Source organism: Rutilus rutilus (genome assembly GCF_951802725.1).
Source record: "Rutilus rutilus genome assembly, chromosome: 11".
Taxonomy (NCBI): Eukaryota; Metazoa; Chordata; class Actinopteri; order Cypriniformes; family Leuciscidae; genus Rutilus; species Rutilus rutilus.
In genome coordinates this window covers 41,351,498-41,377,965 of record NC_140216.1, presented here as the reverse complement: position 1 = coordinate 41,377,965, position 26,468 = coordinate 41,351,498, and the positions used below count along the sequence as shown (strand labels likewise).

The following is a 26,468-nucleotide window of genomic DNA, read 5'->3' as shown; positions in this document are numbered from 1 at the left end:
AAATGTATATTTTCTTATCTTTTAACCAAGTATCTTTAGCCAAATAACTTTTTTACCTTCAATTGGTTTAATATTTAGGTTAATTAATAGATCTCATTATATTTTTAGCCAAAGATCTTTAGAATATACATTTTTAACTAAATTAAGAACTTGGTTTATTAAGATTTCTACAAAGTTTTAATTTCTTTTAACCATTTCAAACACATTCTTATCAAACAATGAAATTTGGCTTTTCTTACTTTTCCTTTTTACCCCACTTGTTTGATAAAACCAAACAACATTTGAAGTTACAAATCTAAAAGTCCTAACAAAGTCAACAAGGGTTAAGAGTCTGTGTTTTCCAGAGTATCATTTGCACTGCACTGCTTAAGTCAGTCTAGCCAAACATGGCCAATATGGCGCTTACCGGCTATCCTTCACTGTTTTGTGGAGGGCTTGGTTTTGCACAGTCACCTTGATGACAAAGATGAAGTTTCCTTGGTCTAGTGGTGCTATAAATGCTCCTTTCACTGTGGTCTAAAGACAACAACAGAGCCAGGTACTGGCACGCTCAGACTGCCTCAGATTTGTTCCACCTGGTTTGGACCGTGGTTTGGGTAGCGTCTTTCAGGACTTTGGCCGATGGCCGGTTTAGTGCGAGTTTTGTGACAGGAAGGCAGGAGCTTTGGACCACTTTGACGTTCACGTCTCAAACAATGCCCTTAGCATCTGGATTGACGCTCACCACCCGTCCTAGCTTAAATTGGCCCCTCACTGCATTTTGGTCGCACAACCAGACAATATCTTCGACAGCAACGTTGCGATGCAAAGTGTGCCATTTACTTCTCAGAAATAAATTTGGGCCGGCAAGCTGGCTCCAAGACCTCCAGAACTTGTTGACCTGGTTCTGCATCTCTCTGAGTCTCTTGTAAGGGTAGTTCGCAAAGTCAAATGTTCTGATCTCACCGCTTGGAGAGGCTCGGCCCAGGAGAAGTGTGTTGGGTGACACATACTGCACGCTTTCTTCATGGCTCTGCACCCTGGCATCTATTGGGCATTCGTTGGCAAGGTTTGCAGCAAGTTGTAGTGTTGTCTGAAACTCGCTGTAGCTGAGGCCAGTGTTGTTGCCCAGGCTCTGCAGTGCCTTCTTGAGAATGCGGACAGCGGCTTCAGCAGCCCCATTGCTGTGAGGTGAGTCAGCAGGGTGAATTGTCCACTCCCATTTGGTACCTTTTTGAGCTGACATCTCTTCTATTGAAGTTCTATTCTGAGAATCCAGGAACTGGTACAGCTCTCTTAGGACAGGTTTGGCGCCGATGAAGTTTGTCCCCGGGTCGGACCAGATCTTTCTTGGGTGCCCTCTAATTGCAGTAAAGCGTTGGTAAGCCATCAAGAAGCTCTCTGTCGACATTGTGTTGACCAGGTCTGCATGAATTGCCCTGCTGGCCATACAGCTGAAGACGACACCCCACACTTTCATTGAGACCCGTTTCTTGATGTCATCTTTGACAAGGTACGGTCCGAAGAGGTCGACTGTAGTGAACTCGAACGGGGCTGCAGGTGTGGCTCTTTCAGGAGGTAAGTCAGCCATTACCTGTTTGCACCTTCTTGCTCTTGACTTTTTGCAGAAAAGGCAGTTCTCCACTACTTTTTGGGCAATTTTTCTCCCTTGGATGACCCAGGCTTTCCTCCTCATTTTCAGCAGGGTTGCAGCCACACCTTCATGACCCTCATCGTGCGCCTCCCGTGCCAATAAAGTAGAGACCCATGCATTGAAAGGCAGAAGGGGAACTGCAGCGCCATCCTCCCTGAAGCCATGGATTCTCCCACCGCAGACCAGTAACCCAGATTCTGGCTCTCTGTACACAACCAAGCGGTCCATAGTGGTAACTGGGAACGTCACCCCCTCTTGAGCAGCAAGATAGATGTCTCTTATTGCCTCTTGACGTTCCGTAGCAGTGATAACTCCTTTTGTGGGAATCGCCTCCCACTTTGGGGTCTCGATGGACTTTATTGCAGATGTAAACTTTTTGGCGGCTCTCCAGATAAAAGCAACAGTCTTGATTAGACACTTTAGGCTACTAAAGCGCCTCTCATCCACCAAGTTTAGGACAGCTGCACCAGCAGGAAGTCGTCCCACAAGACTTGGAAGACTTCTTTTCGCTTGGGCTCTGGTGAGTGCTGCCACGAATGACTTCTTTTGCATATTGTTAATGCTTTCTCGAGCTGTCACAGACACATCTTTTGACGACATAATTGGCCACTCGCTCTCTGGAAGATGTAAAAACCCTTGCTGCCACTCTGAATGGGCATCAAGGTCCTTTGGCCCAGCTCCACGAGTGATAATGTCGGCTATGTTGAGTGGTCCAGGGATCCACCACCAGTCCTGTAGCCGTGTGCTCTCTTGGATCTCTCCAATTCTATTAGCGAAGAAAGTCTGAAATCCATAGCTTTCACGCTGGATAGCTCCAAGAACAGTCTGACTGTCTAACAAATGGTACCACCTTTTTATCTGGATCTGGGTATGCTGTTCAAAGTACTTTTTCAGGCGGCTTGCAAAGACTGCACCGCAAAGTTCTGCTTTGACCGCATCCCCCTTCTGGTCTAGAGGTGTCAGCTTTGCTTTTGACTCCACTAGTCGAATTGTTAATTGTTTGTTGCAGTTCCACCGCAGGTAGAGGACAGCACCATAGGACATTTCACTGCCATCTGAAAAAGTGACAGCGACTGGTTCAGTTGTTGCCTTTGGTGGAGTAAGGGCTCTTGGGAACCTTACTTTGCTTAGCTGGACGTACTCCTCAAAAATTCCAATTGCATCTTTGCGGAGCTCATCCGACAGCGGAAGGTCCCATGTGTCCTTGACCATGCTGCATTTTGGTTTTGCCTCTTGAAATGCCCTTCGGACCAAGATAGCCCCTTTTTGCTTTGATGGCGTTGTCAGGCCAACTGGGTCGTACAAACCAGCAACTTGACTCAGCAGTTCACGTCTTGTCAGCGGGTCTGGTGTCTGTGGTCGTACTTCTTCTAGCAGCAAGTCTTGCCCAAGTCTCATCTTTTTCTTCCGCCTGGAGAAGTTGACCCTCACCATTAGATTAGATTAGATTAGATTCAACTTTATTGTCATTACACAAGTACAGGTACAAGGCAACGAAATGCAGTTTAGGTCTAACCAGAAGTGCAATAGCAGCAAGTGCAGGATATACAGTGGTTCATAAGTGCAGAACATGGATATGTACTGAATAAATATAGAGTTGAATACTATTATAAACAAAAATTTACAGATAGATTGTCCTATGAATATAATATACAGATAACTATTACTGTGAACAGAATTTACAGCTAGATATGTACTGAATATAATAATATACAGATGGCTATTACTATAAACAGAATGTTTACAGATAGATATGTACTGAATATAATATACAGATGGCTGTTACTATAAACATAATTTTACAGATAGATATGTACTATGGATATATATACAGATGGCTGTTACTATAAACAGAATGTGAGCATAATATACAGATGGATATTACTATAAACAGAATTTTACAAATAGATATATGTATAAGTTAGGCTAATGAGCAGTATAACAATGGATTTAAAGTAGTGCAAATAAAGTTTGGACAGAAGCTATCCGAGTGAGTGCAGTGGAAAGTAATTGCATATTACAGTTAAGGTACGATATTGCAATGTATATGTAACAGTCGGTACTGTAAATAAACAGTCGGCAGTGCAAATGAGCATATTCCAGTCAAGGTAGTAGTGCAAGATGCATATGTAAACAGTTGTTACTGTAATAACAGTCAGCAGTGCAAATGAACATTATAGTATTGCAAATAACAAAATGGAGGCAGGTGTGAGGAGGGAGAGGAGAGTCAATCAGTATATAAGGGGAGTGGGATCAATGAGGGTTAGAGTTTAATAAAGAGACAGCTCTGGGGAAAAAACTGTTCTTTAGTCTGCTGGTCCTGGTCCGGAGGCACCTGAAACGCCTGCCGGAGGGCAGGAGAGAAAACAGTCTGTGGGCTGGGTGAGAGGAGTCCTTAAGGATGCTGCGAGCTCGATGCAGACAGCGTTTCCTCTGGATGTGCTCGATGGCAGGTAGTGGAGTCCCAGTGATGCGCTGGGCGGTTTTCACCACCCGCTGCAGTGCCTTGCGCTCTGCAACAGAACAGCTCCCATACCACACTGTAGCACAGTTGGTCAGGATGCTTTCTATTGCACAGCGATAGAAGTTCACCAGGATAGTGGAGGAAAGCTGATTCTTCCTCAGTGTCCTCAGGAAGAAGAGGCGCTGGTGAGCCTTCTTGACCAGGCTGGAGGTGTTGGTTGTCCAGGTCATGTCCGCCGAGATGTGGGTCCCCAGGAACTTGAAACTGGAGACACGCTCAACAGCCATTCCATTGATGTGGATGGTGTCGTGTGTGCCTCTTGACACTTTCCTGAAGTCCACGATGAGCTCCTTCGTTTTGGTGGTGTTGAGGAGCTGGTTATTTTCGGTGCACCATGAGGCCAGGTGCTTGATCTCCTCCCTATAGGCAGTCTCATCGTTGTTGCTGATGAGACCAATCACTGTAGTGTCGTCCGCAAACTTGACGATGGAATTAGATCCGTACACAGGCTTGCAGTCGGAGGTGAAGAGGGAGTAGAGGAACGGGCTTAGCACACAGCCCTGTGGTACACCAGTGTTGAGTGTGATGGATGTGGAGCAGTTGGAGCCTGATCGAACATTCTGGGGTCTGTCTTCAGGAACTTGAAACTGGAGACACGCTCAACAGCCATTCCATTGATGTGGATGGTGTCGTGTGTGCCTCTTGACACTTTCCTGAAGTCCACGATGAGCTCCTTCGTTTTGGTGGTGTTGAGGAGCTGGTTATTTTCGGTGCACCATGAGGCCAGGTGCTTGATCTCCTCCCTATAGGCAGTCTCATCGTTGTTGCTGATGAGACCAATCACTGTAGTGTCGTCCGCAAACTTGACGATGGAATTAGATCCGTACACAGGCTTGCAGTCGGAGGTGAAGAGGGAGTAGAGGAACGGGCTTAGCACACAGCCCTGTGGTACACCAGTGTTGAGTGTGATGGATGTGGAGCAGTTGGAGCCTGATCGAACATTCTGGGGTCTGTTGGTCAAGAAGTCCAAAATCCAGTTGCACATGGATGACATGCAACATGTCTTGATGACATGCACCATGACATGCAACATGTCTTCATCCACAATGTAGCCGAGACCGAGCGCCTTGTTGTCTTCCTCCTTAAGCTGGTTCGGCAGGACAACAATATTTGGTGATGCCTTTTCTCTTTCTCCTTTACCTTGGCCTGAGAAGACCCAAGGCTTCAGTGCAAACCCTCCTGCTTTTAGAATCAGCTCCACATTCTTTGTGATGACTTCGAGTCTTTCACGGCAGTTGTGGGATGTCAAGATGTCATCGACGTAGCTTTGCTCATGTAATACTTGGCATTCATCTGTGAGGTGGCTGAATTGAGGCAGGTTAGCTGTCTCCCTCATGGCAAGTTGTGCTATGCAACCTGCTGGCTTGTCCCCGATATTCACTCTGGTTATGGCGTATTGTTCTAGCTCATCGCCCTCTGAATCACGCCACAAGAACCGGTGTAGATGGACTTCCCTCTCCTCGAGCCACACAGAATTGTACATTTTTCTGACGTCTCCTAGAGCGGCGAAGGAGCCTTGGCGGAACTTGAGGAGGACAGCTCGGATCGAGTTGAGAACATCAGGGCCTTTCATCAGAAGGTCATTGAGACTTTGGCCTTTGTACTTCTGACTGCTGTTCCAGACAAGTCTTACCGGAGTTGTAACAGAGTGGGGGTTGGGTGCGATAAGATGACTAATATACCAGACAGGTCCACTCCAGTTGGTTAGATCCCTTTGGTCAGCTTTTTTGCAGCCCGGCGGTCAACCATTTCGTGGACTTGAGCACTATAGGCTTTTTTCCACTGTGGTTCTTTGGCGAGCTGTCTCTCTGTTCTAAGGAAGGTTGCCTCCACTGCTTTTCTGTTGTTTGGCAATGTAGATGGGTCCATGAGCCATGGATATCTTGCATGCCAGTGTGGACTATCACTGTGGTCATCAGCACCAACATAAGTCAGGCCACCCTTTACAACTTCCAGCTCCCTTTATTCAGCCAGAGTCATTTCTTTGCCACCAGGTTGACAACTGCCGCAGCGACATCCTCCACATTTTGGGGTGCAGGGGGTGCCAATGCTATCCCATCTCCACCACTCAATAAAATCCCGAGTGGTAATAGCAGAATAAGAAGACTTGGTGGTAGGTTTGGTGCAGATATATTCTTCATACATCAATGCTGCTGTTCTCATAGACCTGGCGAAGTGCGCTCTGGACTGGTGTGCTGTAACTGTAGCCTCTTCAAACAGACCAGGGTGTGTCCCTGCAATTGTCTTTCCCAATGGCCCATCCCATAGTACAAGGTCCCCAACGGTGCGTATTTTCTGTGGGACCAGTCGCCCTTCCTTATGGCTTATCAAAAGCTGTATCTGTCTTGGTCTCACAAGTTCATTTTTGGGGACATCTGGAAAGAACTTTTGGAGTCTTTTGGCTGTCACATGTTTGTGGATATCTGCAATGCTGTCCAAACCATAGCAGAGGAGTTGGTGGGATCTGAAGTTGCCTTGCTCTGTGCGGACCCGGATCTTTAGGAGGTACCGTTTTGTGGTAACTTGAACTTTCATTCCTCCCACACCGTGGACAACAAGGGTTATGGCTTCACTTCTAAGGTTCAAGCGATCAGCTGCATCAGGAGTTATATAGTTTGTATCCGATGCCAGGTCGATCAAAGTCCCAACTTTTTGTCCTGCATTGGCCGTGACCTCTAAGAGCATCATGATGACTGGCCACTCCACTATTCCATTCTCTGCTAGAAGGCTGGGTTGGTTGGACACAAGAGAGGTTCTGGCTATAGTGTTGCAAAAGGCATTGCGACACTTCTCTGCAAGTTCAGATGAGAGGCTTTTAATAAACTCTTCTTGGGCTTGGGTGTAACGCTCTCTTGTGTCACCTCCCACTTTGCTGTTGTTGTTGGACCTCTGGACGACATTCCCTTTGGACGTATCAGCTCTCAGGCAAAGGTAATAGTGGTGTTCTGCAGCACGCTGTTCTATGCAATCTGGCCTCCTGCACAGAAACTCTGATTTACAGTAGTCACCTTCATTGTGAATCTCCAGGCATTTTTTGCAGGCTCCCAGCTTCCTGACAGCATCTCTTTTCTCTAACAGCTTGAGCGTGCGAAACTTTTGGCAGAAATATAGCCTTTTCTTATGCTTGCCATCTCCGCAGACCACACATCCTTGAGCCTGGTTGCTTAATTGGGTGGAGGTTCTGGTTCGAGCTTGACGAGGTTCAGATTTTGGTTTTGGTTCCTCTTCTCTCAGTTGGTCCAGCTTCTCATAGATGGCTTCTTGACCTTGAAGAAACTTGAGGAGGTAGTCAAATCGCTTGTCTTCTTCAGCTTCATCACCTTTGCCAGCTACATAAAGAAGCCATTCCTTCTTCAGGCCATCAGGAAGTTTACTCTCTATTGTTTTTGTTACAAGAGGGTTCTTTATAGCACCGGTCTTGCCAAGCTCGTTCAGATCAACCAGGGCTTTTTCTACAGATTGAATGAGCTCCACAATCCTCCTGGGCTGGTTACCTTTAACTGCTTGGAGTCTTTGGAGCTCTTCTACTATCTCAAGGGCTATAGTTGTCTTATTTCCAAAGCGGTTCTCCAAGACCCGGAAAACCTCCTCAGCAGTTGTGTAAGTTGTAAGGCGGAGGTCTCGTATTGTCTTCTCATCCACACTGTCGAGAAGTTGGAACTTTTTAACCTCTTTGGATCCAGTAGGTTCTCCCTGCATCTGGAGTGCTTCCCAATCTTTTTTCCACCGGTGAAACTCTCGGCGGATGCCAGAAAACTTTGGGAGGGCAGCTGGCTTTAATTTAATCGTTGGTGTGGCCACACAACTGGTTGAAGTAGTACTCAATCTGCTGGTTCCTTCTCTGACATGTGCCCCTGTAAAGTCTGCTTGTCTTATTGTGAGTTTTGGCAGGATGGTTTCAAGGCCTTTGATACGACTCTGGAACTGTTGTTGCTCTGCTGGGGGGGGCCCAGCACTTCCAATGTTTATGCACCTCCTTCGCAGCCTTCACGAGTTTCTCCAGTTGTCCAATCATGAAGAGATATGCATCTGGGTTTTTACTTGGGTCCACAGCTCCCACGTTTTCTGCTTGCGACTCTGCTGTTGTAATTGCTTGTGTCAGTTCATATTCCCCAAAATTGGCCCACAATGTCTTCTGTATGAGGTCCTTTAGCTCTTGCAGTTTTTTCTCACACTCATTGACTGTTTTGACCAAGTCAGACTTTTGCTGCTCGCTCAACCCCTCTGCATCAGAGTTTTCTTCAATACATTGACCCTCTACATCATCGTTGGCTTCCAGGACTTTGCCAGCTTCTGCAGTGAGCTTCTTAAAAATGTCTCTGAGCTCCTCTTCTGACATCATTGTATGCATTCGTAGCACATTATTGGCCAGACGGGAAAACTGACGCTTCGCTGATGTCCTTGCGGTCTTTAGCTGCTCCAACAGTAATGAATCAGCCATTTCAATCACGGCAGCAGGGCGGGAACAGTCTTTATTTGTCTCGATGGACACGTGTGGTCACTTTTCTGGTCCTTCTCCAGTCTTCAGTGACGGTTTTTCACTGTCAAGTTGTGATCTATTTTTTGTGCAATTCCCCACTTGAAAAGGACAGTCCCTCCCCATGAAGATTTTAACTGGATTTCACTCAATAAATAGCCATGGGATCAGTTGTTTGTCTTTTATTTACCATTCTTTGATTGGCAGAAAACAGGTGAAAAACCTCAAAAGAGAGATGACAAATACAAGATTATTATTTGAGTTGACAGCCAAATTAAATAAACAAAATTATTCACATTCACCTCAGATAAACACATTACTGCTATTACAAGGTTTCCATTTTTATTCTAATCAGTAGTTTTAAGCAGTATTTTCATAATAAAGAATTATTCTAAGGTATCATTGTAGCCACACAACTAGATATGCTTTACCAAAACAAATCAGTTGGTATTTTAATTTCCAAAATGTATATTTTCTTATCTTTTAACCAAGTATCTTTAGCCAAATAACTTTTTTACCTTCAATTGGTTTAATATTTAGGTTAATTAATAGATCTCATTATATTTTTAGCCAAAGATCTTTAGAATATACATTTTTAACTAAATTAAGAACTTGGTTTATTAAGATTTCTACAAAGTTTTAATTTCTTTTAACCATTTCAAACACATTCTTATCAAACAATGAAATTTGGCTTTTCTTACTTTTCCTTTTTACCCCACTTGTTTGATAAAACCAAACAACATTTGAAGTTACAAATCTAAAAGTCCTAACAAAGTCAACAAGGGTTAAGAGTCTGTGTTTTCCAGAGTATCATTTGCACTGCACTGCTTAAGTCAGTCTAGCCAAACATGGCCAATATGGCGCTTACCGGCTGTCCTTCACTGTTTTGTGGAGGGCTTGGTTTTGCACAGTCACCTTGATGACAAAGATGAAGTTTCCTTGGTCTAGTGGTGCTATAAATGCTCCTTTCACTGTGGTCTAAAGACAACAACAGAGCCAGGTACTGGCACGCTCAGACTGCCTCAGATTTGTTCCACCTGGTTCTCCACTGATTGAAGGAGGAGGAGTTTCACCACTGAGGAGCTCCCAGGCAGTTTGTCAGCACAATCATCTTACATAAAACATTCTGTTCTTGTCACATTAAAGTCTGCGTTCCAGAGCACACTACACCCAAAGTTTTATACTAAATTCATTTAAAAAGCATAACCTTAAAAGTTTACATTAGATATTTTCAAATTAAAAGACTGTTTAAATAAAATCTTTTAAGTTTTATTAAAATCATATCTTCTATTTATCTTTTAGAAGATTACTGTAATGATTTTGTTTAACGGTGACCTAAATTATAATTGTTATTAAACAATGTCTTTTTAAAACTTTAGATTGTTGAAAAACTGTACTTAGTCATCTTAAATCTCATTTATATGAAAAGATTCAATCAGTATTTTTATGTCCATGCGGGGTTTCAATTTTTATTGTGGGGGCTTTCTATAGCCATGATGATTTTTGTACCGTAACTGCATATTCTATCCCGTACACCTAAACACGACCATCACAGAAAACTACATTTGTACATTTAAAAAAATGAAATAAATAAATAAATAATTTAATATAATTTCTAAGCTGTTTTGCGCGCGCACACACAGTTCTAAAAAAATGAACTAATCTCTATTTTAAATTAAATTATTATTAATAAAATATATAACCAAAGAATAATAGCATATGCTACTAAAATTTATTTAAAAAATGTAAATAAAGTTTTAGCTAAATAAATATATAAATAAAAACACCTTACATTTCCAGAGTGGTAAAGTAGTTGTTTATGCAATGATAAAAAACAATTCAAAAAGCAAATAGTTTAAGTTGTCATAAACAAAGCAGCCCCAGATCCTTCAGGGATAAACTACAGTGTGAAATGAAGCTTCAGACCCTTACAGAGACGAGAGGAGTTACAGACCAGATGAGCCTCGGGGGATAATGGCACAGCAAAGCTAGTCTGCGTTCCAGAGCACTACATCCAGAGTTTATACGAAATTCATTTAAAAGCATAACCTTAAAAGTTTACATTAGATATTTTAAAATGAAAAGACTGTTTAAATCAAATCTTTAAAGTTTTATTAAAATCATATCTTCAATTTATCTTCTTAGAAGACTTATGTATGATGTAAATGATTTGCTTAAATTTAACCTAAGGTATTATTTTTACTAAACAGCGTCTGTTCAAAAACTTATAAATGATAAAAAATAAACAATAAAGCAAAAAGTATGCTTAGGCGTCTTAGATCTTATTTATAGAAAAATATTTCAAACAGTATTTTTGTCCATACAACATGAAACATGTTGTCAAAGTTTGTCACGATGTTTTGTTGTTGTGTTGTTTTTAAGAAATCCGAGGACTCTACATATGATCTATTGCACTTATAAGATGTATAAGTTCATGTTTACTTTTCTTGTATCTCCCGAACTATCCTTAATCAGTGTGGAAACACACAGGGTGAAACCCTTTACTGAGAATATACTATCGGTTATCTACTCAAAATATATGTAGAAGTTCAAAATGTTCGCATTTGTTGATGCGACAGGCTGTCTGTCTGGTGGCCGCATGAATAGACTTTGGGGAGAGCTGATGATATTATAGCAGGAATCATCCCCTTTGACCTCCTCGATTTTGGAGGCTTTTTTTGTTAAAGACCCTACAAGTTAGTCCTTAAAGGTACACTGTGTAGGAATTTCTCCCATCTAGCGGTGAAATTGTATTTTGCATTTAAACAAATAGTTCTCTCTAGCGCCTCGCTTTTTCAAATGCGTGTTGCAACTGCGGTAGCCGTTATGGGCCAAGAAGCTATGACAACATGTCTTCCAATAGCACTTCATCAAGTTTAACTATACATGTTCTACTGCTATGCTGCCTATGTAATGATTTACACAACCAAGCAATGAAAAAAAAAAAAAATTGTAATTTAGACCGTAACTTTGACTTACCTGTCGAGAAGAAAGCAGGCAACTTCAGCATCCCCCTTTCAAAGTCTTTCTCCATCATTAGCTCTTTCCACCTGGGAAAAGCTATCCCGATATTTACCCTCGTTTTGAATTCACCGGTCACGTTTCCTTTTAAATTAAAATTTTGCTTTTTGGCTACGAGGATTCCTTCTCCTGCGGCTCTGCATAACTATGATCCAGCATTATATTGTACCGTGCAGTGCAACCTTTCAAATGTGCCGGGGCAGTGACAAGCTCCTCTCACTGATCTCCTTGTCCACTTCAGCTGGTTTCAGTCAGCCGGCTCTGAACGAAAACGCGTTGATGACACGTGTTGAGGTAGCTAGTGCTTTTTGTCCCTCTCTGCTATCATAGTTTTTCAAGATGGCGGAACGACATGGAAGCCTCCATGGACTTACCCGTCCCATGTAAATAAAGATAAGAAAATCTTCGCTTATGAGCATAAGTCAGATCATTGGCAGAGGTCATTTTACACCAATGAAGACATATTTATGAATAAAGACAATGATTTTAGCTAATAAAATACATTTAAAAAAACTACTGTACCTTTAATTTCAGATGTTTAAATTACAAAATACCATTTTTCAACCGAGTGAATCTACACATGAGAGGCCTTCATAGGTCAGTTGGCGAAAACACTACATGTGTAAGGTAGTTTTCCAGATTTTCACCCAAAATCAAATACTGTATTACACTTTCCAAAGGATAATCTATCTTTAAAGTTAGAATAAAGTGTTAAAAACCAAACATATCTTCATACCCTGACACAAGGCCATTAACTTGTTCTTTTTGTTAATAAATATCAACCTGATAAATATGGACTTAATACGCGATTAAACAAGGTAATCATGCTACCAAATACGTCTGACACAACGTTTTTAAGAAAAAGCAGTTTTTTTAAAATACAACTAAACCATGATAACAGATGATTTGTTGACAGTCCTACATAAATGCATGTTGATTACTAAGTTTCAGGCATAGTGCAACCATGCAATGTTCAAGAAATCTAATATTGGTGTAATCTTTCCGAGGTCTCACAACACAAAACTTTGTGTCGGCTGATCCAGGCATAGCTTTACTAAAAGAAAATATTATGGAAGTAATTTTCTCAAACTGTAATTAAACCATATTTTATTTATTAATATTATGGCTTCATGTTGATTTAAAGTTTTTGTTTGTTTGTTATTAACTAATACCTTTATATTTTAACTAACACTTCAACATCTAGCACAAAATGAAAGATATGTATGAGCTAAGGATGTTCTCTGACCCCAAATAAATGGATAATGGAATGTTCACAATCTACAATATACAGTTAGATATTCTCCTACTTATGTGTGTAAATAGTTGTGCTTAAATCTGTGTGTGTAATTTTACACGGCAACATATTTTGCCACACCATAGTGATGCAAAGGTCCACACTCTTGTAAAGCCTATGGACTAACTTTAAAACATAATCTTTATACAGGAATCACCACACGTGTCCAAAACATCTGTGTAAGATTCAAAAGACCAAATCACTAAGAAAAGAGGGTTATAAAGCGCTGTTTATAATAAATACACAAAAGTTTCTAGATGACACTGTTTCACTGATGACACTGAGATGCGTATTCATCAAAGCTTGAGGCTGTTAAACAAAGTTCCACACTCCAGTAAAACCTGCAGATAAAATTGCACAAAAATTTAATTCTAGGTCAACTTGCTAAAAAGTAATTACAGCATGAGCCATTTAAAACAAATACAGAAAAGCCACTTGTGATCAGTTTTGGCTTTTGAATGTTTGTAATTGGCATTTTACATACTAGTCGATTACGCCGTTTACATCTTGTTTCTTTTCGTTTTGTACAGTTTGCAAAAAGTATATAGTCTCAGAGCGTGGTCAAACATGTTCATGTAGGAATTTATGAAAAACATGTACAAATATTGCATAAAGATAATTAAATGACAGTCCTTCTAGTATGAGAGTGTTTAAGACTAAAATTATATTTCTTTTAGAACATCTTTCTGCTATGTCTACGAAACATTGATGTGAAAGATGAGTATTGCTGTTTTTCTGTTACCTATAAACTATTACACTTCAAACTCGTCTAACTATTACACTTAAAGAGGCGCATTTCGCAGCACAGTCATAGATACACAGTTATTTTGTGTGTGTTGCTAAACAACAGTTAAGCTAATGAATTACAGTTGATAAGTGGTATTTTAATGTGATTAATTTTTTACTCTGTCCACACCAGAGTTTTAGGCATCCGTCTTTTAGGCCCGATCCAGAAAACAGACGTTGTGTTTTATAACTTAATAATTGCTCTTCTTTTTATGAAAACATGTGGTGTAAGCAGTTTTGGCCTCATCGGCAGAATGAATATTTAACATATAAAAATAAAAATATTTTACATATCGTAAATTTCAATTGTTAGATAAATCATCTAACTATTATATCTAACAATCAACAGTTATATGTGAAACAAGCTCAGGCGCATAAGAGTTGGATTCTTGTTTTTATTGAACATCGTTATTGAACCGCATGTTTAACAGTGCTATTGTTCTCGGCCTCATCAAAGTTCACACAAGTCACAAAGTTTTCACTGGATCATACCTTATGTTATTGTTAGTGTCTGGGACCGGGAGTAAACGCAACTCTGTGCTGGGCCGTGTTGAAACAACTAGTGAAACAACTGAAAACATCGCTATTTGTTGTTACTGTACTCAGAGGCGGATCTAGAAAAATATTTATGGGGTGGCGAGAGGGGGGCAGGACTTTTTGAGGGGTGGCAACATATGGCAGATGTATATATACTGAATTTAATCACAGTTAAATTGGCCATAACTTTTAATTTGTTGCTGCCAATAGGGATGGGTATCATTCGTTATTACTACTCAATACTCCTTATCGATCCGGTACATTAATGGTATTCTTATCGGTTCTTTTTGTTATATTAAAAAAAGGAAAAATAATCATTTAGAACACAATTAATATTGCTTTATATTTTGAAATGTAAAATAAATAAATATCTATAGCAAAAGAAAAAGCAATGCTTTAACAAAACAAATAAAACATGTAGGCTATGTTATGCAGAAGGGTGCAGGCTTTTGTGTTTAATATTCAGAAGACAGGACACCAAAAACAAAGTACAAACACATGGTCAAAGAAAAAAAGTATACAATTAAACAAATATACAAATTATATACCCAGTGCTTTCATTTCAGTAATGTCTACTGACATTACTGTTCAGGAGTAATATGGGCTAAAAAGACATCTAATAAAGTCAGATTTAAAATAACACTGCATAGTTTATCATAGATAGATTAAAGCTTATATCATTCAAGAGCTGCGACTGATTTTCTCTTTGCCTTTTGTTGTTTGATTCACATTAATGGAGCAATCGTCAGCAGGATTATTAGACTGCTGCCTCTTTAAGACCAAATGCAGATCTAATCATTATTACGCATCATATTTTCTCCCAACTATTAACGCCCATACTTAATCCTATTGTATTTGTTATTTCCCCAGTTGTAACCTGGTTTCATTGCTGTGATATCTGAGAGGAATTGGATTTAATAGGACAGCTTAGCTAATCAAATGATCGATCTCCTAACTGGCACTGTAGCCTATTGTTGTAACGTAATGTACGTCGGCGTAACGGCGACCATCAGTAAACGTTATGGATACAAACAATATTTTTTATTTTTTATTAAGCTGTTCTTGTCTTTACTAAAATCAAAATTAGGCTAATCAAAGGGAAGAGTGCTCTTACAAATCACGAGGGAGCGATTTGACCGCTGATTTTGGCTAACGTAATAGACTCGCTATTTTTGCTGATGCTGAATCCTCTTTAGCATACAATACATTCATTACAAATGTAACTTTAAGTTAAACGTGTGTTTAAACTACACCTGGGGAAACTCACTTCACCTTCAGAGGCTTTGGGGCAGCTTTAGTCTCTCCAGTTGGGTTGCACGGCCACCGCACGGCAGCAGACTCGCTGTGTGTGAGCTGAGTCAGACTGAGCGAACGCCGCTCTGCACGTTTGAATCGGGGACATAGCTAAGTACTTGAGGGGCAGGGGGGGAGGGGCTAATGATACATTTAAAATTAAAAATTAAATTGTTCACTTAAATGTATTGTTTAGTTCACTGTTTTGAGAAGCTTGTGGACATAGTGGCAGGTTGTTTTTACAAGTACAGTTTTTGGATCATCAAAGTTAGGGGGGCAGCTGGGGGGGCAAGGCTCTAGAGTGGGGGCACCTGCCCCCCTTGCCCCCCTGTAGATCCGCCCATGTACTGTACTGACCGAGAAACCGCTTCAGATGATTCAGTGACAGAGCGGTCCGAATGAATCTGATTAGTTTTAGACCGTTATGCAACTGCGTTTAGAAAGAATCGAACCAAAAGAATGATTCATTCACGAATGATTAGTTGCCTATCGCTGGTTCAGTCGACATAAATTCGGGACACATATAATAATTGCTGAAATATTCGCACGTAAAACGTTTCTCAGGTCAATCGGAGCGAGTATCAAACTAAATTAGCCGCACCGCCAGGAAAAGAGGAGGAGGTAGGTTGGTGCCGTCGGGCCGGATGGAGATGATTGGCGGGCCGCCAATTGAATAGCCGAAAGTCACCTCCACAAACCTCTTGCGTATTGTTTGGTCACACCACAAGGTGTCACTGTGGCCTCAAAGCTTCAGCACTGCCACTCTAGTGCTGCGTTCACACCAAACACGAATATGCTTCTAAATTCGCGCCTGATGCGTCTAGTTATACGCGTGACCACTTTATGCTCATTCGCGCGTCAAGAGCGAAATCGACACGCGTAAAAACAAAAGTTTGAAGCAAAATTCAGTCAGGGGCGAAAGTTTCGAAACCCGTTGGCGGCCATCTTTTTTTAGATGTTTATCTAGCATTAGCATTAGCATTAATCGAGAGAGTCTCGTATATGCTCTGGAGAGCAGAAACAGCTGCTTAGGGGACATCGTCGCTGTACTCGGGTCCACCAGACCCTCCGGAGGGTTTCAGGAGTTTCACAATTTGCTCCAGGAGGTAGGTTTGGTGGACCTGACGGTGAGGACGCTGACGAGGACAGCGTAGGCCGTATAAGGCCTAGGCCTCGAGTGGTCTCTGCATGACGAGCCCGCGCTGTACAGCCCGGCGCGAGGTTCACCCTCGACCGCACCTAATCTGTGATTTATTTTTGTTTTGATAATAAATGGAGCCAGCCTCCAAAAGTGAAACCTGTCCTGTGATTTTTGTTTTTTATACACTAAATTGTGTTTGTTGTCTTTACATTAGATTAATAATGTTTCATATAATCTAGAATATATATGGAATAAATAGCATTCAATACAGAATGAGTATCTCATATATTGAAATCGAGTTTTTATGTGAAAGATTTGCTTTGTTGTGCATTTTAGTCATATTACAAAATAATTTATTGAGGCGAAAGTAACAAAAAATAACATTATAAACTGTCACTTCACCATGTGACAGCAGCAAGTAGGCTCCTGATTGGTTAACACAGCGTGAATTGACGCAGAAGTTCAGATTTTTCAACTTGGGCGGCAGACGCGAATTCGCGTCAAACGCGTGAATGCACAAAAAGCACAATTCGCGCTTAACGCACGTAACGCACCAAACGCTCAATTCGCGTCATTCATGCAAACTAGACGCGCGAATGAGGCGAATTCGTGTCTACCGCGCCGAGCTAAACGCCTCATTCGCGCCGCAAGACCTCCAGATGCGCGTAAACGCGTCTTACCAATGACTTACCATTGAAATCACTCGCACCAGACGCATATTCGCGTTTGGTGTGAACGCAGCATGAGCTCGATTTCTAAAACACGCCCCCCTCATTAGCATACAGAGCAATGAATGAATAAATAAATGTATAAATAAATAAATAAATAAATAAATAAATAAATAAATGTAGACATAAATACATATATACATAAATAAATGTGAAAATAAATGAAAGTGGAAATAAATAAATGCATAAATAAATAAATGAAAAAATAAATGTGGAAAAATATATAATTATACATAAATAGGGAAATAAAAGTATAAATAGTCATTTATTTTAGTTTTTTTTACATTTCTTTGCATATTTATTTATGTATTTATTCATTTTTAATTTCTGCAAGTTTGGTCCCCCATAGTTACACGCACGCGCATTAAGTTGTTTACAACTTCTGAATACCTCAACCACAGACTTTAACAATTGAAATGATGCACCAAACACAGATGAAATATACATAAACAACTAAGCATAAAGGTAATATCCTATATGTAACATCCTGACTGTATTTCCCAAAAGGGACACCGTAGCCCTCGGGCAAGATCTCTGTACTCTCGCGAGATTGTGCAGAAGCACAGGGCAAAAAGATATAAAGACATCCAGTTCAGAATGTCCGGTGTGCGTTCCAGTTATTATATATATATATATATATATATATATATATATATATATATATATATATATATATATATACGCAAACGCTGATTGGCTGCTGTGTTGGATGCTGTGTGTCGATCAATCTCGGCAAAAGAAAAATCTTTAAGTCAGAAGGCATATTATTCTAACTAGTAATGGCCTTTTTAAGACACACACACACACACACACACACACACACACACTCTCTCTCTCTCTCTCTCTCTCTCTCTCTCTCTCTCTCTCTGGGGATTGTGGGTAGTAGGAAGTGGAAAAAGAGTTCGGGAGCACGCTTTTGAGAGTTTGTTTATTTTAATCTTTTTCGTTTCTTTCTTTTTTGTAAGATTTCGTTAAAGGATTTAATTTAGTTAACAAACTTTGGTTGAGTGCCGACTGAGGTCGGACAACATAATGGGGTCAAGCGGAGATTTCTCACGCTTGACTCTTAAGCATGGATTGAAATGCACACCTGATGATTCAATATCTGTGGAAGATGTGGTGGTTGCAGTCAGCGAACAGGTTGGTGGGTTAAACATTAAGTCAGCTTCAAGGATGAACAAAGCTGTTGTTGTTTTTCTTGCTGATGTTCAGTTGGTTGATAGTTTGGTTGAAATCGGGATTACGATTAATGACACGTTCGTGCCAGTAATGCCGTTATCGAGTCCGTCAAAGAAAATTGTACTATCGAACGTTCCGCCGTTCATTAAGAACGAAAGTATCCAAGGCGTTCTCGAAAGATATGGCAGGTTAACAGCACCTATAAAAATGATCCCGCTGGGTCTAAAGAATCCGAATATCAAGCACGTTATGTCTTTTAGACGCTTTACGTACATGATATTGAACGAGCAACAAGATCCGCTCAATTTAGCTGTGAAATTTACACACGAAGGCAAAGATTATCTTTATTAGCTCAGATCACATGCGGTGTTTCTCGTGCGGGGAACACGGGCATGTTAGACAAACATGTCCAAATAAACAAATCGATAAGTCGTCTAATTCGCAAACAATTGAGCAACAAGTTGAACAAAATAATGTTCTAATCCCCGTTCCTGTTGTTGAAATAGCAAAGGAAAACACTAATGGAGGCTTAAGAGTTGTAGAAAATCATGATATGGCTGAAGAGATTGTAAATCTGGCAAGTAGTAGAGAAAAATCTACACTGACAATAAATGAAGAAGACAAACAATCAGAAAAAGAGCAGACAGTTATAGAAGATGATAGAGCAGAAGGTGAAAGAGAGGTAGCTGAAGAAGAAAGCTATACTCAGATGTCCTTTGTGAGTTCAGGATATGCTATTTCTGAAAATGATTCAGATAATGACCTTGAGAGCATAGATAGTCTTTCTGATGTAGATGATGCTGAAAGATCAGAGTCTTTGGGCTCTAGATTGTATACAGTAAAACAAATCAATGATTTTCTAGATGGTACTAAAGGAGCTCGCAAACCACAAATTGAGACATTTTTCCCTGATTTGAAGCGTTTTTTGGTGTCGTGTAAAATGGCAATGAACAAAGCAACATTTGAAGAACTAAGCAGACAGAAGCGTTATCGCCTTAAGAAAATAATAACAAAGGTAAAAACACGGTAAATCGTAATGTAAAGAAGGTCTGAAAGTTTCTTTTCATTTTTGATGGAGAGAAAAGAATTTATAACCTGTGTTCAGACGCCTTTGGTCTCTTTATTAATAGTCAGCATCATGGTATCCTTACATTTTGGATCTTTGAATGTTAATGGGTGTCGTGGTGCTGAAAAGAGGTGTGCTTTGTTTGATTTTTTTAATTGGAAAAAATCGGGTATCGTTTGTCTGCAAGAAACCCACACAGATTTGAATAATCAGGTGCAATGGCAAAGTGAGTGGAAAGGTAAATCTTTCCTTAGCCATGGTTCGAATGTTAGTGCCGGTGTAGCAGTTCTTATTTCTTCAGATATACAAATACAAGATAGTAGAGCTGAAGAAATAATACCTGGCAGAATGCAAATTATAGAATTTAAGTTATATGAGTTATTTTTTTCTCTTATTAATATTTATGCTCCGAATGATGGTGTAGAAAGAGTTCCTTTTTTAAAAAAATTAAAAAGTGTTATTTCAAAAATTCCAGAAAATAGAATAATAATTTTAGCTGGTGATTTTAATTGTACTCTTGATTACACTATGGATCGGAATCATGTTGAACCTAATCACAAATCGTCTGAAACTCTCAAAACCGTTGTTCAGTTTCATAATCTTGTTGACGTTTGGAGAGAAGCCTTCCCTAGAGACAAACAATATACATGGTTGAAAATTAATTCTAACACAGTCTCTGGCGCAAGACTTGATAGATTTTACGTTCAAAAGAACAATAGAGGAAGATTTCTTAATAGTAAAATTTTGCCAACTTCTTTTTCTGATCATCATTATATTGCAGTATCTATGACTATAACACAGGGCATTTCCCACCGTAACATCTGGCGGTTTAACAATAGATTATTGCAAGATAAGTCTTTTGTACAATTTTTTACTCTTTTTTGGAGAGAGTGGAGAGAGAGAAAGTTAAAGTATAAAACTTTAGGCCAGTGGTGGGATATTGGAAAAGTACAGATCCAGCTCTTTTGTCTGCAATATTCAAGAAGTCGTTTGATGGAAATGAAAGAAAAGGTCCAGTTCTTGGAAGAGCAAATTCTCAAGCTAAGCAGCTCCATCACTGATGGTGAAGAGACAGAAACTGCCAAAATGCTTAAAGAGTATAATCTGATTTTAAAGAATTTGTATGAAGAAAGAACTCGTTGTGCATCCATACGGGGAAAACATCTTCATTTAAACAGTATAGATTCTTCTACGACTTACTTTTTTTCATTGGAGAAGAATATCAGAGAAAAGAAAAATATAAACCATCTTAAATTGCCAAATGGAAAAGAGATAATGGAAAAAAAAGAAATAATTTCACAAACTTTACTTTTTTATGAAGATTTATATAGAGCACAACCTTGTGACCTAGAAACAACTAATCAGCTTTTAAATGGACTTCCACACCTTAAGAAAGAAGATAAAGCTGAGTTAGACAAAGCATTGTCATTTCACGAGTTAACTGAGGCCGTTCAACAGCAATCTTCAGGAAAATCACCAGGGTTGGATGGTTTGACTTCTGATTTCTACAAGGCCTTCTGGTCCCTCATTGGACAGGATCTGTATGATGTGTTTTGTGAAAGTTTTGATACAAAGATCTTACCCCTGAGTTGTAGAAGAGCTGTAATCACTCTTTTACCCAAGAAAGGAGATCTTGGCCTATTAAAGAACTGGCGACCAGTTTCTCTTTTGGGAACTGATTATAAAATCTTATCTAAAGCTCTGACAAATCGTCTCAAGGAATTTTTAGCATCTATTATTCACGAAGATCAGTCCTATTGTGTACCAAAGCGGTCTATATTTGACAATCTTTTTCTTGTGCGGGACATGTTGTATTTAACCGAACTGCATAAGGTTGATCTTGGCCTTGTTTGTCTGGACCAGGAAAAAGCCTTCGATAAAGTTGACCATGAATATCTGTTCAAAATACTTGAAGGCTTTGGCTTTGGAAAACAGTTTACTTCATGGATAAGACTTTTGTATACAGATGTTTATAGTATGCTGAAAATTAATGGAAGTCTGACGAGACCTTTTTCTGTACATAGAGGAGTGAGACAAGGCTGTAGTTTATCTGGCCTCTTGTACACAATTTCCATTTAACCAATGTTGAGGATGTTGAGAGAGAAGCTGCAAAGATTGTTGGTTCCATCATCTTGCCTCTCAAATACTTCATCAGTGAAACTAACAGCTTATGCTGACGACATCACAGTGATCATTAGATCTGAAAATGATGTTAAACATCTAATCTCATGCCTCAACATTTATGAGAGTGCTTCTTCAGCACGTGTCAATTGGGAAAAAACAGACACTTTATTATTAGGTCATTGGTCAAATCAGAATTTACCGCAGCTTCCACGTCAGTGCCTTTGGAATCAAGAAGGCATAAAGATACTTGGACTGTTCTTTGGGACTGAACAGTTTATGAAAAAGAATTGGGAAGGACTTCTAGAAAAAGTGACAGGCAAGCTCCAGAGATGGAAATGGATTCAAGCCCAGCTATCTTACAGAGGCAGAGTGTTAGTAGTGAACAATCTAGCCGCCTCGATGCTGTGGCATCGTCTAACAGTGTTAGACCCCCCGAAAGAGCTTTTATCGCAACTTCAAAAAGCCTTTGTTGACTTTTTTTGGGGGGGCCATTATTGGCTTCCTCCAGGGGTTCTTTGTCTTCCTGTTATCGAGGGCAGTCAAGGACTGATTCATCTAGCCTCTAAGGTGAAAGCCATGAGGTTACAAACTGCCCAGAAACTGCTTTTCTCTTTGGACTCTGTACCGTGGATCAGTTTTGGTCTTGCCATTCTACGGGGAAAAAACAAGATGGGTTTTGATAAACAAATGTTTCTGATGTCAGAAAATGTTGTAAAGGACATGTTTAAGATCAAGTTTTATGGATCTGTGTTTGAAGCTTGGAGTTATTTTAAGCCGGAGAGAAAAGAACATTTCGGCTTTAATGAACTACTTTTTCACAATCCCTGGTTTTCCCATACTTTTATGATGTCTAGCGTTGATATTTCTAGCTTTGGTTTAGCCGGTGTAACTAGAGTTGGAGATTTGATTGATTTGACAAATAGAGAGTGGGTTTCAGTACAACATTTTACTACAAATATTGGGAGTAGATCAGAGAGAATTGTTGGAAATATATTAAAGAATTTGAAAGCATCTTTTCCTACATCCTTGTGGGAATATATAACTAATTTTATGTCTGGTAATAATGATTCAGAAGTTCTTTTTCCAGAAGTGTATATAACATCGCAGGTAGACCAACATGGGAATGATAATGACGTGAACTTGTTGCTCTCTTTTAAAGGTTTACAGAGCCTTCCTTTTTCTATAATGAACAAGCAAAACGTATATAATGTTTGTGTAAAGTCTTTCTTTGCTGGACAGTTAAGAGAGAGGAGAGATACAAAATGGAGATCTCATCTTTCAGTGACAGAGCATAAATCACCTTCATGGCGGTTATTGTATAAAAAACCCCTACCAAAAAGGTCTGGTGATTTACAGTGGCGCATTTTACATTGTGCATTACCAACAAAAGTTTTTCTGTTTAAATGTGAATATTCAGATTCTTCTTTTTGTACTTTGTGTAATGAACTTGACACAGTTTTTCATGTTTTTTGCGAATGTTGTAAATTAACTCTGCTTTTTAATGTTTTGGATAGAATTTTGAGTAGTTTAGGGATAATTTTTTCAAAAACAGTGTTTATTTTTGGGTGTAAGTATTCTCGTGATAAGTGGGAAATCTGTACTTTTTCAAATTTTTTGGTTGGTCAAGCAAAATTAGCCATTTGGAAGGCTTATAAAATTGAAATGGAAGGACAAAAAGTCAATATGGTTAATTTATTCAAGGCCTTAGTTGAATCTAGGATAAGATTAGAATATGAATTTAATAAAATGAATTGTAATATTCTAACATTTGAGAAGAAATGGTGTGTAAATAGAGGTTTAATTTTTATAGAAGGAGAAGATCTCTTTTTTAGATGGTAATGTTGTGATAAATTATGTTTTCTAGAATGTTAATAATAAATTGCTTTAAAAAGTCAAAGTCTCTCACTGTCACACTCACACAAACATGTCCTTTGTGCTTTTTATGATGGGAGAAACAAAGATTAAAAAGATTATAGTTTAATGTTTTTTTAGTGATTTTTTTTTTAAACATGTGGATGAAAATCTTTAACTAAAATGAAAGTGAGTGTATAATGTGTGTATCTGTCACATAACAAACCTTCTGTTTTCTCCTCAGGATGAATCTTCGTCTGTTTTCTCATCAGGATGAATCTCCTTCTTCTCCTTTTTCTGCTGTGCTTTATCAGTTTTAGCGGTCAGTGTCATTTATGTTAATCAATTGTTTTTCTGTTGTGTCACTCAGTGATTTGGCAGGTATTTGTGGATTGATGGTGTAAATTTCCCATCATATTACATCAGTAACACACACTGACATCACTGGTTTATTTATGCAGTTTCTTCTGGTTCATTGATAAATAAATGATGTTCAGTATTTTACTAAAACTGCACAACACATCTCTAGCTTTATACTGTCATCAACATTTAAAACTGTGTAATGTGCCACTTATAATATTGTTGTTGCCTTCATTTATTTTATTTTTTAATCCAGTTCACTGAAATAACTCCACTAGAATATTTGAGATTGTACTGATTACAGAAAATAGACAGAACATTTCTTTTCCAGTGTGTATTGAGTGAATATTGCTGTGTGTATTTGCAGGATCCTCCACTAAAGCTGTGTCAGGAATAAAGGGAGGAAACGTCACTCTATCATGTGGATCTGAGGACAGAGAGATTGTGGAGATCAGATTAATCAGTCTGTCTAAAATCATCCCTGTGTGTGAGAAGAAAAACTGCAGTGGTCGAGGATCATGTGACGTCGTCATCAAGGATCTGATCTACAGTGATGCTGGGAAATACTTTATACATGTTTATTACAATAATGATCAGACAGAAGTGGAGCGACTAATCCTGGAGTATCATCTTCATATTCATGGTTAAGTCAAAACTGATCAAACCATCATCATGTGTTTCAGGATTTCCTGTGCAGGACTAGAAACAGCAGAAACACTAGTAGTATTATGATACACCATATGTCAAAAATAATTGATGGCCTCTCTAATTGATTAATGGGTTGACCTTTGCCCTTGCCCTAGTGGTGACCTTATACCCTCTCGCTGACATTGTCACCTTTGACCTTGTATCCTCCGGTGTTGTAAATGACCTACGATCATTGATTATTTATGACCTTGTGCGTATAAGGGATTTATTGATGACTATTTGAACTTTGGCCTGGTTATGAAGGCAGAGAATAAGGGTCTCCAGTGATGAAAATGGGGAATATTTATGACCTTGTGTGTATAAGAGTTACCATTGATTAATATATGGACTTTGATATATATCAGGATGTGTGTCACAGGCATCAGCATCACACTCCCTCCCACCCTCCACATTCCAGAGGGAACAGTGAGAAAGAGGTTTCCTAATAATGCTGCATATTGTAACGGTCACCAGCTGGAGTGCCCATGAGAGCCACCAGAGGGCACTCCTACGGTGGCCGAGAGGTGCAGAACAAATCACAATTACAAAAACAAAACAACAAATCCAAAAACAAAACAACAAATTATTAACACAATGGCAAGTCTAAAATCAAAATAACAATTCAGAAAACACAACAATTCATACAAAATGGAAAAGGTAGGTATATTTTAGGAATGACACCTGTCAATCAAGCGATACTGGAAGTACCGAGGATAGAAAATCGTACCCATCAACGTGCCAAAGATAGTTCAGTCAAATGGAGTGATAGATACGCCTAATGAATCTACGACGTGTCCTTTGTTCTGTCCCTTGTGGGTTGAGTTCTTGCAGCAGCCGCATAATGTCATCACATTTAACACGCAACTTCTGCAGAACTAACTAACCACATTGTCTGGTAGCCGAACAACCGTCCTGGTCCAGGCAGCTTTTAATGTTGTATGTCGAAAAATGAAATAAAAGAGAGCGCTGCCGTGATGGATACTTTATTGGTGTATTTATTCAGAATGAAGCATAAGAGAATATGCATATAACAAAAGCTCAAAACATACATTCTCAACATGTATATCACCTTTTTTACAGTAATGACTCGTTGTAGACATAAGTGGCTTTAAACATTCCATACACTAGAAGGAAAAATATGATAAACAAGCTATTTAACACAGTTCTCATGCTCTAGCCCCAAAATGACGTGTGGCATTTACAGCTGGTAGTAACACTCATGCTTTTTACAATCAAAATAAGACTGAAACGAAATCATGTACTCTTTTACACTCAAATAACATCGACATAATGACCATTTATAATGAATAGCAGACTATTGCGCTAATCGCGAAACACTCATGCGAACCATGTGCTCAGGCATCCTAAACTCATGACACACTATTAATATAGCAAATATTATGTGGTATGTCGCAAGCATGTCCACAATCACGGCACATGAATGTCCTTCTTCAAAGTAACGTTCAATGTCTTCAATTTTCGCATAGCAAAACAAAGTTGATCACAAATTTCATGATTGACAGGTGTCTCGTCCAATCGGTGATAAGTATGTAATTCTCAAAATATACACTACCTTTTCCGTTTTGTATGAATTGTCATGTTTTCTTAATTGTTATTTTGTTTTCTGAATTGTCATTGTGTTTTCTGAATTGTTGTTTTGATTTTTCTGAATTGTCGTTTTTTTTTTTTATGAATTGTCGTTGTGTTTTCTGAATTGTTATTTTGTTTTTTCTGAATTGTCATTTTGTTTTTTTATGAATTGTCGTT

General features: G+C 39.4%; 1 long non-coding RNA gene across 1 annotated transcript in view; it reads left to right on the top strand.

Moving 5' to 3' along the window:
• Window positions 1–25,929, top strand: part of LOC311300373 — a 51,293-nt gene extending 25,364 nt beyond the window's left edge. The window contains exons 3-4 of the long non-coding RNA XR_014629276.1: window positions 23,899–23,976; window positions 24,382–25,929. This is a non-coding gene — a long non-coding RNA (uncharacterized lncRNA). The remainder of the gene's footprint in view (window positions 1–23,898; window positions 23,977–24,381) is intronic.
• The last annotated feature ends 539 nt before the right edge of the window (window positions 25,930–26,468 follow it).